We start from the raw sequence: 14,173 nt of genomic DNA, 5'->3' as shown, positions 1-14,173 counted from the left end.
AGCCTTCAGATACGTCAGCGACCTTCGAGGAACGTCTAGATGCCTCAGAAGCCCTTCTCGAAAGCTCTAGACACCTTTCGGCAGCTTCCGGGGAACCTTCTAGAAATGTCTGGGCGACCTTCCAGAAACACCGGCAGCCTTCTCGCAGGATCAGTGGACTTCTGGAGACATGTGGGTAACCTTCGAGAAACCTCATGAACCACTCAACTCTTGTTCAAAGAGAGAACCCCCGTCGTTTTTATTATTTTAAAAAAAGAAAGTTTCCTTTTCTGTTTATTTTACTTTTATCTGAGTGAACACGAATCTCTGACCAGGCTGGAATCAGAGCCAAAATTTAACAGGCCAAGGATCCCTTGCGGAGAATCCTCTGGGTCTTTTAAAGGGATAGTGCGCATCATGACTATTTGCAATCGTTTCTTTGGCCAGTGTTGTTCGGAGGGGGGAAGGCCATTGCTGCCGGGCTCTGTTTTGGCAGAGGCGTGCTCCTTTTCTTTTTCTCTTCTTGGCCCTGTCTCCACCAGCCGCCATCCCTCCACCCCATTCCCATCATATACCCAGCGAGCTGGACACGGGCGCTCTGGGACAGTGTCCGCCCGAGAGGTGGAATTTCTCTTCATCTCTGTCTTAAATGGGCGACCCCTTATTCCTCATTTTAGATTCCCCCCCCCCCCAGCTTTCTCACTGGGGTGAGGGAAAACACTGCTGTCATTCTGTCAAGTCTCTCCTCGCTCTCTCTCTCACTCTCTTTTTCTCTCTCTCTCTCTCTCTCTCTCGCGCTCCTTTTTTTCTCACTCACTCTTTCTCCCTTTCTTTGTCTCTCTGCCTCTCTCTCTCTGTCTATGTCTCCCCCTCTTCCCCCCTCCCCGGCCCCTCTCCCCACCTTCCCCTCTGCCCCTCTCCCCACCTTCCCCTCTCCCCACCTTCCCCTCTCTCTCCCTCCTGCCCCCCCTCTCCCTCCTGCCCCTTTCTCTCTCCCTCTCTCTCCCTCCTGCCCCCCTCTCTCTCCCTCCTGCCCCCCTCTCTCTCTCCCTCCTGCCCCCCTCTCTCTCTCCCTCCTGCCCCCCTCTCTCTCCCTCCTGCCCCCCTCTCTCTCTCCCTCCTGCCCCCCTCTCTCTCTCCCTCCTGCCCCCCTCTCTCTCTCCCTCCTGCCCCCCTCTCTCTCTCCCTCCTGCCCCCCTCTCTCTCTCCCTCCTGCCCCCCTCTCTCTCTCTCTCCCTCCTGCCCCCCCTCTCTCTCTCTCCCTCCTGCCCCCCTCTCTCTGCCCCTCCTGCCCCCTCTCTCTGCCCCTCCTGCCTCTCTCTCTCTCCCTCCTGCCCCCCTCTCTCTCCCTGCCCCTTTCTCTCTCTCTCTCTCTCCCTCCCTCCTGCCCCCCCCTCCCTCCTGCCCCTCTCTCTCTCTCTCCCTCTCTCTCTCTCTCTCTCTCTCTCTCTCCCTCTCCACCCGCTCCCCAGATCTGAAATGTTTCAACCTCCCATTTTTCGAAGCCAGACCAACCGCCCCCTCCTTTCCCCCCCACCCCCCCCCTCTTCAGGGTCAAATGAACCTTTTCTGAATTGCCCCCAGTGTAAGTCCATCCCCACCCCCTTGAAGAAGACAGTTAGAACTGTCCCCGGTCCACCCCAGAACTCGACGGTCGAGACGTAGGTGAACAGAGGGGAGTGTGACTGGCTGGACTGTGTAGCTCAGCACCTCTCGGCCGGGAGGGCTCAGGGAAATGACAGAAGAGAATCTCTTCTGTGTCCACCCCCCCCCCCCCCCCCCCCCCCCCCCCGTTCGGTGTTTTGTCACGCTCTGGGCCAGTGGACTGTGGCAGCACGTGCGGGATTCTGTCCAGGATGGCTTCCCCTCAGCAGTATTCCAGGATGCCTTGGTATTTGTTTCACAGATCTGTAAAATAAAATTTTATACTCGTGCCATTTAGCCTGACGTCATCTTTAGGGGGGGTGGGGGGGGGGGGGTATGTTGGCGGATAACCCGCAACAGGAGAGGGCCAGTACGCACGCGTTTCCCCTTCGCTCTCGAGCTCCATCTGTCCCCCACCCTCCCATTCCCATAATTCCCCAATTATCCCGGCTCGCTTCCAGAGCGCGGGTCTGTGGGCGACCGCTCGGTAGTTTGAAGGGGGGGGGGGAACTGAGGGTGGAGTGCCAAACGCTGGGTTGTGACAGGATAGAGCTATGGACACATTCCAGGTGTTAGCGTGAGGTGGGGACCTTGGCGAGTGAGAGATGGAGATGGGGGCCACTCCTGTGCAGAGTCGTCAACTCCCAACAAGCTCCTTGGAGCATGGGCCCGTGGGACTTGCTTCTGCAGGGTGGGGGTGGGGAGTGTTTTGGGGTCGATTAGATTCGTGAAGGCGAAAGGGATGGAAGAATTTCCTGAAGGCAACTGTGGGGCCCAAGTGGTCGCGCCCCGATCTCTGGGCCCAAGTTCAAGGCCTACCTGTTCCGAACAGGTTGACTAGGCAATAATTGGAAGAATGGGGTGGGTGGGTGGGGTCAGCTGAGTGGGAATGGGAGGAGGCTGTTTGTGGGACAGCAACAGCAGGGAGAAAAACGACGGACAGAGTGGCCTGTGAGTTTCTGTCACCCCCTCCCTGTCCTGTTCATATTTTGAAGCCTAGTTTTTGAATATCTCCCTCTGTGCATCAGTTATCCCCTTCACCCCCACCCTCCCAACACATGTCTAGCGGTTAATCCATACTCTCTGAATTGGAATTGGCTTTATTGTCTCGTGTTTAGAAGTCTCCACTTCCAGTGCTGACGTTTTGGTATCCAGAACAAACCCCAAACGCGCAGACAAAGCACGGCCAGAAACCCCTAGCTGCTCTCCCCCCACGTCAAAGACATTTCGGAAATGACTGCCAGACTACTCACACCCCTTGGCATCATGGTATTCCACAAACCCACCAACACGCTAAAACAGCAGCTAATGAACTTGAAAGACCCAATACAGACAACAAGTAACACTCATGTCATTTACAAAATACCGTGCAAGGACTGTAACAAACGCCACATTGGACAAACAGGCCAGAAACGAGCCACCAGGACCAATGAACACCAACTAGCCGCCAAAAGACATGACCCTCTCTCACTAGTACATACAGATGAGGAAGGACGCCACGTCCATGCTCAGGCAAGCCATACAAAGACACGCACGAGAATTCCTAGAAGCACGGCATTCCAGCCGGAACACACTCTGTTAGACCCCCATCTACCACCCTCTGAGAAAAGGAACCGGAAGTGACTTCGCCACAGGAAGTAACATCACTACAGGAAATGACCACTACAGGAAATGACATCACCAGCCCAAACATACAAATAGAAAGCAGGAATCATCAGCGGTGCTTTGCCCGGAGCCCGCTGAAGATGTTACCCAGTAGGGTGACGAAACGTCTGGAAGTGAGCCTTCCAGCTCCGTGAGCAAACCTCCACCCAGGACCTCAACCTGAGCTACAAATGTTCTCAAAACGCGATGTTTTGATGTATGCAGACTCTTAAGTGCAAATTATTGGGGGGAAAATAAGTTTAAAAAAGTAAAGAAAACAGTTCAGCAATGCAGGAGGAGGAAATAAATTCAGCCCTTCCGAATCAAACCCGTCACCCTCGAGGTCAGGAGTTGGAGACCACGTTGAGGCCGGGAGTCCACTCGTTTCGTGTGGTTGGAGTCCGTTTGGTTTTTAGACCAAGCATCCCGCCATGCCCCCTTGAGGACGGGAGGTGAAAAAGAAAACGAGAGGCGAAAGAAAAGGGAGGGAGATGAAGCAGACGCGTGACTGGTCAGGAGACGGACGCGGTTGCCATTTTGGAAGGAGCGCTAGATCTCACAGGCGTGGCCCTTTGCACCACCAGCTGTCTTGGTGCTTGTTGGGAAGTTCGGACCGTGAGGCGTTCTGCCTCAAAAGGGTTAGGCACGACCCGACAGGATCGGCCCTTCACCCACTTCGAAGGGGAGGTGTTAGTAAATCTGGAAAGTGTGACAATAGACAAGTCCCCAGGGCCAGATGGGATTTATCTGAGAATGCTCTGGGAAGCCAGGGAGGAGATTGCAGAGCCTTTGGCTTTGATCTTTATGTCCTCATTGTCTACAGAAATAGTGCCAGAAGACTGGAGGATAGCAAGTGTCCCCTTCTCCAAGAAGGGGAGTAGAGACAACCCTGGTAATTATAGACCAGTGAGCCTTACTTTGGTTGTGAGTAAGGTGTTGGAAAAGGTTATAAGAGGATTTATAATCATCTAGAAAGGAATAATTTGATTAGGGATAGTCAACACGGTTTTGTGAAGGGTAGGTCGTGCCTCACTAACCTTAGTGAGTTCTTTGAGAAGGTGACCAAACAGGTGGATGAGGGTAAAGCGGTGGATGTGGTGTATATGGGTTTCAGTCAGGTGTTTGATAAGGTTCCCCACGGTAGGCTACTGCACCAAACACGGAGGTATGGGATTGAGGGTGATTTAGCGGTTGGGATCAGAAATTGGCTCACTGAAAGATGACAGAGTGGGGGTTGATGGGAAATGTCCATCCTGGAGCTCAGTTCCCAGAGGGGTACCACAGGGTCTGTTCTGGGGCCACTGCTGTTGGTCATTTTTATAAATGACCTGGATGAGGGTGTGGAAGGATGGGTTAGTAAATTTGCGGGTGACACTAAGGTCGGTGGAGTTGTGGATCGTGCTGAAGGTTGTTGTGGGTTACAGAGGGACGTAGATAAGCTGCAGAGCTGGGCTGAGAGGTGGCAGATGGAGTTTAATGTGGAAAAGTGTGAGGTGATTCATTTTGGAAGGAGTAACAGGAATGCAGAGTATTGGGCTAATGGTAAGATTCTTGGCAGTGTAGATGAGCAGGGAGATCTCGGTGTCCATGTACATAGATCCCTGAAAGTTGCCGCCCAGGTTGACAGGGTTGTTAAGAAGGTGTACGGTGTGTTAGCTTTTATCGGGAGAGGGATTGAGTTTCGGAGCCACGGGGTCATGCTGCAGCTGTACAAAACTCTGGTGCGGCCGCAGTTGGGAGTATTGTGTACAGTTCTGGTCACCGCATTATAGGGAGGATGTGGAAGCTTTGGAAAGGGTTCAGAGGAGATTTCCCGGGATGTTGCCTGGTACGGAGGGAAGATCATACGAGGAAAGGCTGAGGGACTTGAGGCTGTTTCCGTTAGAGAGGAGGAGGTTGAGAAGTGACTTATTTGAGACGTATCAGATAATCCGAGGGTTAGATAGGGTGGACAGGGAGAGGCTTTTCCCTCGGATAGTGATGGCTAGCACGAGGGGACACAGCTTTAAATTGAGAGGGGGTGATAGATACAGGACAGATGGCAGAGGGAGTTTCTTTACTCAGAGAGTAGGAGGGGGCGTGGAACGCTCTGTCTGCAACAGTAGTAGACTCGCCAACGTTAGGGGCATTTAATGGGCATTGGATGGGCATAGGGATGAGAATGGAATAGTGTAGGAGAGAGGGGCTTCAGATTGGTTCCACAGGTTGGCGCAACATCGAGGGGTGAAAGGCTTGTAATGCGCTGGAATGTTCTATGTTCCCCTTTTCCTGAGGGTGCTACCACTTCCTGTTGGAATTGCGGCCAAAGGCATTTTCCTTTGCAAATTTCTCCACGGAGGGTAGGTGGTACGGAACAGTCCAAAAACTCAGAGCGTTCTGTGGGTAACACGACCACACCCATCACAACATCTGGGGGGCAAGTCACACCTCAGAGTTACGTGGTCACTCTTCCTTCCCACCTATCCGCTGTACCCTCCTCTCTGACCTATCACCTTCATCCCCGCCTCCATCCACCTATTGCACTCTCACCTACCTTCCCTCCCCCACACCCGCCCCACCCCCTCCCATTTATCTCTCCACCCCCTCGGCTCCCAGCCTTATTCCTGAATACGGGCTTTTGCCTGAAACATTGATTTTCACCCTCCTCAGATGCCAGAACAGAACAGATAGGAGAGTTCCAAAATAGCTACATGTAACACTTGGCTGTTAAATAGAGAGGAGAAAGTGAGGACTGCAGATGCTAGAGGTCAGAGCTGAAAAATGTGTTGCTGGAAAAGCGCAGCGGGTCAGTCAGCATCAAAGGAGCAGGAGAATCGATGTTTTAGGCATAAGGCCTTCTTCAGGAAGATAAATAGATACCTGAGTTTTGGTTGCTGTTTTGACAACAATTCAAATTTAACCAATGTATTTAAATTATGCCCCAGGATACTAAAACCCAATCGCGTTTGGATATATTGTATTGACAACATCAGACCAATGACGGGGCACGATGTTGGGGGTATAAAAGATGCTGGCATTGTGAAAATTGGTCAGAGCAACTGCCGTAGAGACAGAGAGCTAACTACCCAGCTAATATGAAAAACTCTCAAAGACATCATCCATCAAAATATGACAGCAGGAATATGACAGCAGAATTGCAAGACAGCATTATGAGACGGTGTGGCTTTGAGGTTAACTTAATGTAACGTTTAATAATTGTTTTATTGATTAGATTAGATTACTTCTGGTGGGGAAACAGGCCCTTCGGCCCAACAAGTCCATACTGACCATCCAAAAAGCAACCCACCCAGACCCATTCCCCTACATTTATCCCTTCACCTAACACTACGGGCAATTTAGCATGGCCAATTCACACTAACCTGCACATCCCTGGGCACTACGGGGACAATTTAGCACGGCCGATCCACCCTAATTTGCACATCCCTGGGCACTACGGGGACAATTTAGCACGGACAATCCACCCTAATCTGCACATCCCTGGGCACTACAGGGACAATTTAGCACGGCCAATACCCCCTAACCTGCACATCTTTGGACTGTGGGAGGAAACCGGAGCACCCGGAGGGAACCCACACAGACACGGGGAGAATGTGCAAACTCCACACAGTCAGTCGCCCGAGGCTGGAATCGAACCTGGGACCTTGGTGCTGTGAGTGCTAACTGCAGCGTATTGACAGAATTCTGCTCAGTTAAGGGGAAAAAAGGGTTAGTTCGGGGGAAAGAGCGTTCCGTTTGTTAATAGTTTTGTTTCATGTTCCCTATTAGAGTTAGGAAAATTAATTGTTATTTTTCTTTAAATAGTGGAAATTAAGAAATTTGAACAGATTACAAGGCCAGGTGAGCGTTTCTCGGTGTTTGGTTTTAATTAGCGGAGGCATTCGCCCACCGGATGGTAACAACATGATCATACCTGCACAGTTAACCCCGATCTTGGAGCAGCAGGTCAAGATGTGGAATCGATTCGGGGGAACGACAGAGCGATAAGGGGAGGAATTGGCAGGAGCTGTCTGTTGGTCATCGGACAGTGAGGGAATGCAAGGCATGCGACAAATCCGATGCATGTAACACTGCAGTCAGCACAGAGGACGTTGATTTACAAATAAATGATGGAATTGGCACTAACGCTGTGGAGGCCAAAATGCTGGAATTTATTTATCGAGTCATAGAGATGTCCAGCACGGAAACAGACTCTTCGGTCCAACCCGTCCACGCCGACCAGATTCTAGTCCCACCTGCCAGCACCCGGCCCATATCCCTCCAAACCCTTCCTATTCATATACCCATCCAAATGCCTCTTAAATGTTGCGATTGTACCAGCCTCCATCACTTCCTCTGGCAGCTCATTCCATACACGTACCACCCTCTGGGTGAAAACGTTGCCCCTTAGGTCTCTTTTATATCTTTCCCCTCTCACCCGAAACCTATGCCCTCTAGTTCTGGACTCCCCCACCCCAGGAGGAAAAGACTTTGCCTATTTACCCTTTCCATGTCCCCCCCCCTCATAAATTTATAAACCTCTAGTTCTGGACTCCCCCACCCCAGGAGGAAAAGACCTTGTCTATTTACCCTATCCATGCCCCCCCCCTCATGATTTTATAAACCTCTAGTTCTGGACTCCCCCACCCCAGGAGGAAAAGACCTTGTCTATTTACCCTATCCATGCCCCTCATGATTTTGTAAACCTCTATAAGGTCACCCCTCAGCCTCCGACGCTCCAGGGAAAACAGCCCCAGCCTGTTCACCCTCTCCCTGTAGCTCAAACCCTCCAACCCTGGCAACATCCTTGTAAATCTTTTCTGAACCCTTTCAAATTTCACAACATCTTTCCCGATAGGAAGGAGACCAGAATTGCACGCAACATTCCAACAGTGGCCTAACCAATGTCCCATACAGCCGCAACATGACCTCCCAACTCCTGTACTCAATACTCTGACCAATAAAGGAAAGCATACCAAACGCCTCCTTCACTATCCTATCGACCTGCGACTCCACTTTCAAGGAGATTGGCGGGTTTTTTTTCAGAATTATGGCAAGAAGTGAATGAGAGACGAGGTTATTTCAGACCGATCATTACACAGTGAGGAGGAGCTGAAAGTTAATCTCATTGTCAAAGCACTGTGAGGGAAGAGGTGCTATGTTGAGAAGGGGAAATGATTGAGGGTGGCACATACCCTCTCCAGAGTGGCAGTAGACCCAGAGGGGAAGCAAGGCTCAGGCAAAGATGAGTTGCCGATGCACCTTTAAAAGAGTGTGTGGGAGCAAAAGGGAGCAATACTGGTGACGGTATCTTGCTGCCCATTGTAGAACCTGAAGAATTAATGCCAAGCCTAACCTTCTTGCTTATTCATACAGGAGATGTAGGCAGCATTGGCCAGATACGCCTTCATTGTCCACCCCTAGAACTTTGGCCTTGAACCTTGATGTGTTTGGTCGGTGTAGGAGTATTCTGGACTTTGGAATACTCTTTTTTTGTTGTTGTTTGAGAAGATTTGGAGCTCAGGTTGAGGTTCTGGATGTAGGTTTGCTCGCTGAGCTGGAAGGTTCGCTTTCAGACGTTTCGTCACCCTACTCGGTACCATCATCAGTGAGCCTCCGGATGAAGCCAGACTGATGGCAAAACGTCTGAAAACGAACCTTCCAGCCCAGCGAGCAAACCTACATCCGGATTTGGAATTCTCTCTGCAATTCTGGTCTCCCTGCTGCAGGAAAGATGTTGTGAAACTTGAAAAGGTTCAGAGAAGTTTTATAAGGATGCTGGAGCCAAAGGGAGAGGCTGAATAAGCTGAGGTTATTTTCCCAGGAGCGTCGGAGGCTGAGGGGTGACCTTACAGAAGTTCATAAAATCATGAGGGGGACATGGGGAGACCAAAGCTAAAGGGTGTAGGTTTAAGGTGAGAGGGGGGAAAGATTTAAAAGGGATCTAAGGGGCAATATTTTCCCCCAGAGGGTGGTACGTGTGTGTGGAACGAGCTGCCAGAGGAAGTGGTGGAGGCTGGTACAATGACAACATTTAAAAGGAATGGGGGACACGGATAGGGAGGGTTTGGAGGGAGATGGGCCAAGTGTTGTCAAGTGGAACTAGATGAGGTTAGGATAGCATAGACTGAAGGGTCTGTTTCTGTGCGGTATGTCTCTGCGACTGTGTAATAGTGTTACGAACAAAAGCCTGCAGGCTGGGCCTCAACTCACTTGAGTTTTGAGTTAAATATGGCGGCTGCGCAGAGTTTGTGATCCTGGGGTTTGTCCACTCTGTCTGCTTCTCTTTCCAGGTCATTTCTTCATTGTTTTAAAACTCCCTTTCACTCTCCAAAGAGCTCTTCCCAAAGAGCTCGGTCTCAGCTGATTTGAGCCCAGCATGGACTGGAGTAGGCCCGGAGCCAGCATTGGAGATGGGATTAGGTTCCCAGTGGCGGAGGAGAGGTTCGGCCCAGAGCATTGGCAGTGGCCGCTTTGGTGAGGGTCAGGGGTCAGTGAGGACTCATGGTGGAGAAGGCGGGGGTGAGATGGCGCCACAGTGTGGTGACTTTCATTCCCGCAGCGAAGGGGGGGGCTCATTCCCGCCCAGCAGACCCACATCCCATGGCGGAGCACTTAACTGTTCAGTCGAACAGTTTCTTTCTCTATTCCTTGGCTTTCCTGCTTTTACATTCCACGTTTTGGTGTATTTTTCTGTCTGATGCGGAAAGTCAGGAGGCATGGGATAGTGGGAAGTTTGGCCAGTTGGATAGAGAACTGGCTAACCGGTCGAAGTCAGAGAGTGGTGGTAGATGGTAAATATTCAGCCTGGAGCCCGGTTACAAGTGGAGTTCCGTAGGGATCAGTTCTGGGTCCTCTGCTGTTTGTAATTTTTATTAATGACTTGGAAGAGGGACTCGAAGGGTGGGTCAGTAAATTTGCAGACGATACGAAGATAGGTGGAGTTGTAGATAGCTGTTGTCGGCTGCAAAGGGACTTAGATATGATGCAGAGCTGGGCTGAGGAGTGGCAGATGGAATTCAACCCTGCCAAGTGTGAGGTTGTCCATTTTGGAAGGACAAATAAGAATGCGGAATACAGGGTTAACGGTAGGGTTCTTAGTCAGGTGGAGGAGCAGAGGGATCTTGGGGTCTATGTTCATAGCTCTTTGAAAGTTGCCACTCAGGTGGATAGAGCTTGTAAGAAGGCCTATGGTGTATTAGCGCTCATTAGCAGAGGGATTGAATTCAAGAGTCGTGAAGTGATGTTGCAGCTGTACAGGACTTTGGTTAGGCCACATTTGGAGTACTGTGTGCAGTTCTGGTCGCCTCACTTTAGGAAAGATGTGGAAGCTTTGGAGAGGGTGCAGAGGAGATTTACTAGGATGTTGCCTGGAATGGAGAATAGGTCGTACGAGGACAGGTTGAGAGTGCTAGGCCTTTTCTCATTGGAACGGCGAAGGATGAGGGGTGACTTGATAGAGGTTTATAAGATGATCAGGGGAATAGATAGAGTAGACAGTCAGAAACTTTTCCCCTGGGTACAACAGAGTGTTACAAGGGGACATAAATTTAAGGTGAAGGGTGGAAGGTATAGGGGAGATGTCAGGGGTGGGTTCTTTACCCGGAGAGTGGTGGGGACATGGAATGCGCTGCCCGTGGCAGTGGTAGAGTCAGAATCATTGGCGACCTTTAAGCAGCAATTGGATAGGTACATGGAGAGGTGCTTAAGCTAGGACAAATGTTCAGCGCAACATGGTGGGCCGAAGGGCCTGTTCTGTGCTGTATTGTTCTATGTTCTATGTTCTATGTAACACTCCACAATATTTTGCAATGTGACAATTAAATTAAAAATGACAAGTGATCTCTTTGAGACATGTCAGACTCTTAAAGGGTTTGGCAGGGTAACTGCTGAGATGACGCTTTCCCTCACAAAGACAGAAGAGGAGGAATTGCTATTCTTGTGGGGGTGGGGGAGGGGGGGGTTGTGAGTTTTTGGAACTCCTTGTCACAGAGACCTGTGGGGACAGAGTCTGTATCTAGTGGGTGGCACAGTGGTTAGCACTGCTGCTTCACAGCGCCAGAGACCCGGGTTCAATTCCCACCTCAGGCGACTGACTGTGTGGAGTTTGCACGTTCTCCCTGTATCCGCATGGGTTTCCTCCCACAGCCCAAAAGATGTGCAGGTCAGGGTGAATTGGCTGGGCTAAATTGTCCCCGTAGTGTTAGGGGCAGGGGTAAATGTAGGGGAATAGGTCTGGGTGGGTTGCGCTTCGGCGGGTCGGTGTGGACTTGTTGGGCCGAAGGGCCTGTTTCCACACTGTAAGTAATCTAAATATTTACAGCTGAGGTAGATTCCTGATCTGTTGGCGAAATCATGGTTACTAACCTCCAATAGCAGGTCTAAGGAAAATAAACGTTACATTTTTATTTGCAAGGATGTTTATTTTTGTCTGACATGCGACATAAACTTAATTGGGGGTAGGAATGAAAATGGTCTTCAGCCAGAATTCTCCTCAGTCGCATCTCAGTACTGCCCTCTGTTGGATGCTCTTCCTCCTGTCCAGCAGCGGATCCCCTGCAATCCCCTTCTACTCAAGATGAGCAAACTGACCTCTGTCAGAAGTCTTCTCATTGCTGCCCTCTGTTGGATGCTCTTCCTCCTGTTGAGCAGCGGATCCCCTGCAATCCCCTTCTACTCAAGATGAGCAAACTGACCTCTGTCAGAAGTCTTCTCAGTCGCTTCTCACTGCTGCCCTCTGTTGGATGCCTGTCCTCCTGTTGGGTGTCGGGTCTTCCTGTAATTAACCAGCGTTTAGTAGCAACGTTGAAATTAAGATGTAAGAAATGGCTAGAGTTTAGTTACAGAAACCAAACCTGAAATCTGCTTTAAATTCATCCCTGAGGATTATCACTTAAAATATAGGACTAGATTAGATTCCCTACAGTGTGGAGACAGGCCCAACCAAACCACACCCATCCTCCAAAGAGTAACCCATCTCCCTCTGACTAGTGCTAACACTACCGGCAATTTAGCACGGCCAATCCACCCTAACCTGTACATCCCTGGGCACTACAGGGACAATTTAGCACGGCCAATCCACCCTAACCTGCACATCCCTGGGCACTACGGGGACAATTTAGCACGGCCAACTCACCCTAACCTGCACATCTTTGTGACCGTGGGAGGAAACCGGAGCACCCGGAAGGGACCCACGCAGACGCGAGGAGAACGTGCAAACTCCACACAGATAGTCCCCGACGCTGGAATTGAACCTGGGACCCTGGTGCCGTGAGACAGCGGTGCTAACCACTGAGCCACTTCTACAACAAAGAGATCAGACATGTTTATCATTCTGAAATAGAGAACAAGAGATAGATTGTGCGATTTTAATCACTGAAGGCTGAAAATATATGTTGAGAATTTAAGGGAAATCAGATATATATATATATGGAAGAATTCAGAAATGATAGTTTAGATGACCATCAAATATGACAAATTGGGATAGCAGCAATTCTGTATAGCATCACAATTGAGTGTGGGGAACTGGTTATATGGAAATGAACAATAATTGGAGTTTGCCAAAGGTAGAGGCACTGGTTATAGTGAGCAAACAGAGAGGTGACAATAAACTAATGGAGAAAGGCTGGAACTAAATAGTAAAATGAAGACAATATCCTGCTTCTATTGCCATGAGACTGGGAAGACCATAGGTTATTGTTGGAAGTTAAATGGGAGGCCAGCCGTAGCGGTCAGAATGCCTAAAGAATTCTCAGAAATGAAGATGTCAGGAGAGGGAATTGGTCTTAAAACTGTGGCGATATATATAATACAAAAGGGACATAGCCCCATAGAGGCACAGAGACGTATAGAGTTGAGTAGCCATTCCCATTATTATTTAGAGTTGTGGAGTTACAGAGGTGTATAGCATGGCAACAGACCCTTCGGTCCAACTTGTCCATGCCAACCAGATATCCGAAATTAATCGATCCCATTTGCACGCATTTGGTCCACTTTCCTATCATGTAGGCGAAAGTGAGGACTGCAGATGCTGGAGATCAGAGTCAAGATTAGAGCGGTGCTGGAAAAGCACAGCATCCGAGGAGCAGGAAAATCGACGTTTTGGGCAGGAGCCCTTCATCAGGAAATCTAATGTAGGGCTCCCACCCGAAACATCAATATTCCTGCTCCTCGGATGCTACCTGATCCTGATGTGCCTTCCTATCACATTCCCATCCAGAAGCCTTTTAAATGTTGTCATTGTACCAACCTCCACCACTTCCTCTGGCAGCTCCTTCCACACACGCACCACCCTCTGCCCGCCCTAGGTTCCTTTTAAATCTTTCCTCTCTCACCCTAAACCTACGCCCTCCAGAATTGGACATCTCTACCCAGAGTAAGAGACGCTGGACCCAAAACGTTAACTCTGATTTCACTTCACAGATGCTGCCTGATCGGCTGAGTTTTTCCAGCTTTGTGTTTTGTTTCTTCAATAATTCCTACACTGTTAATTCTGACATCAGCTTAATTTTAATCGGGGTTTAAGAGATTCCTCTCTAAAGCAGGAATTGAATCAGTAACTTTGAACAACTATAAACTTATGAACTGGAAGGGGAAACATAATGCAAAACTGCTAGTGGAAACGTGACTTCATTTCTTTTAAATAAGTCATGGGTTTCTCAATGAAATACAATCAGATCAGGGTTCAAATTTAATGTGACAAGTACTAAAACAAATAATGAATGATTTGAGATGTAAACAATTTAAATTTTCAGTTTCAAATTTGCAATGATAAGGAGCGTTGGAAAGACAGCTTTAAAGTCCATTATTAGTGCTTATACAGTACTGAAAAAAATCCTAACGATTGTCATAAAAACACTCTTCTTAGAGGCATAGACTCATAGAGATGTACAGCACAAAAATTGACCATTCTGCCCAATTCATTCATGCC

Source organism: Hemiscyllium ocellatum, unplaced genomic scaffold (genome assembly GCF_020745735.1).
Source record: "Hemiscyllium ocellatum isolate sHemOce1 unplaced genomic scaffold, sHemOce1.pat.X.cur. R1, whole genome shotgun sequence".
Taxonomy (NCBI): Eukaryota; Metazoa; Chordata; class Chondrichthyes; order Orectolobiformes; family Hemiscylliidae; genus Hemiscyllium; species Hemiscyllium ocellatum.
Note: the sequence above shows the minus strand (reverse complement) of the source record.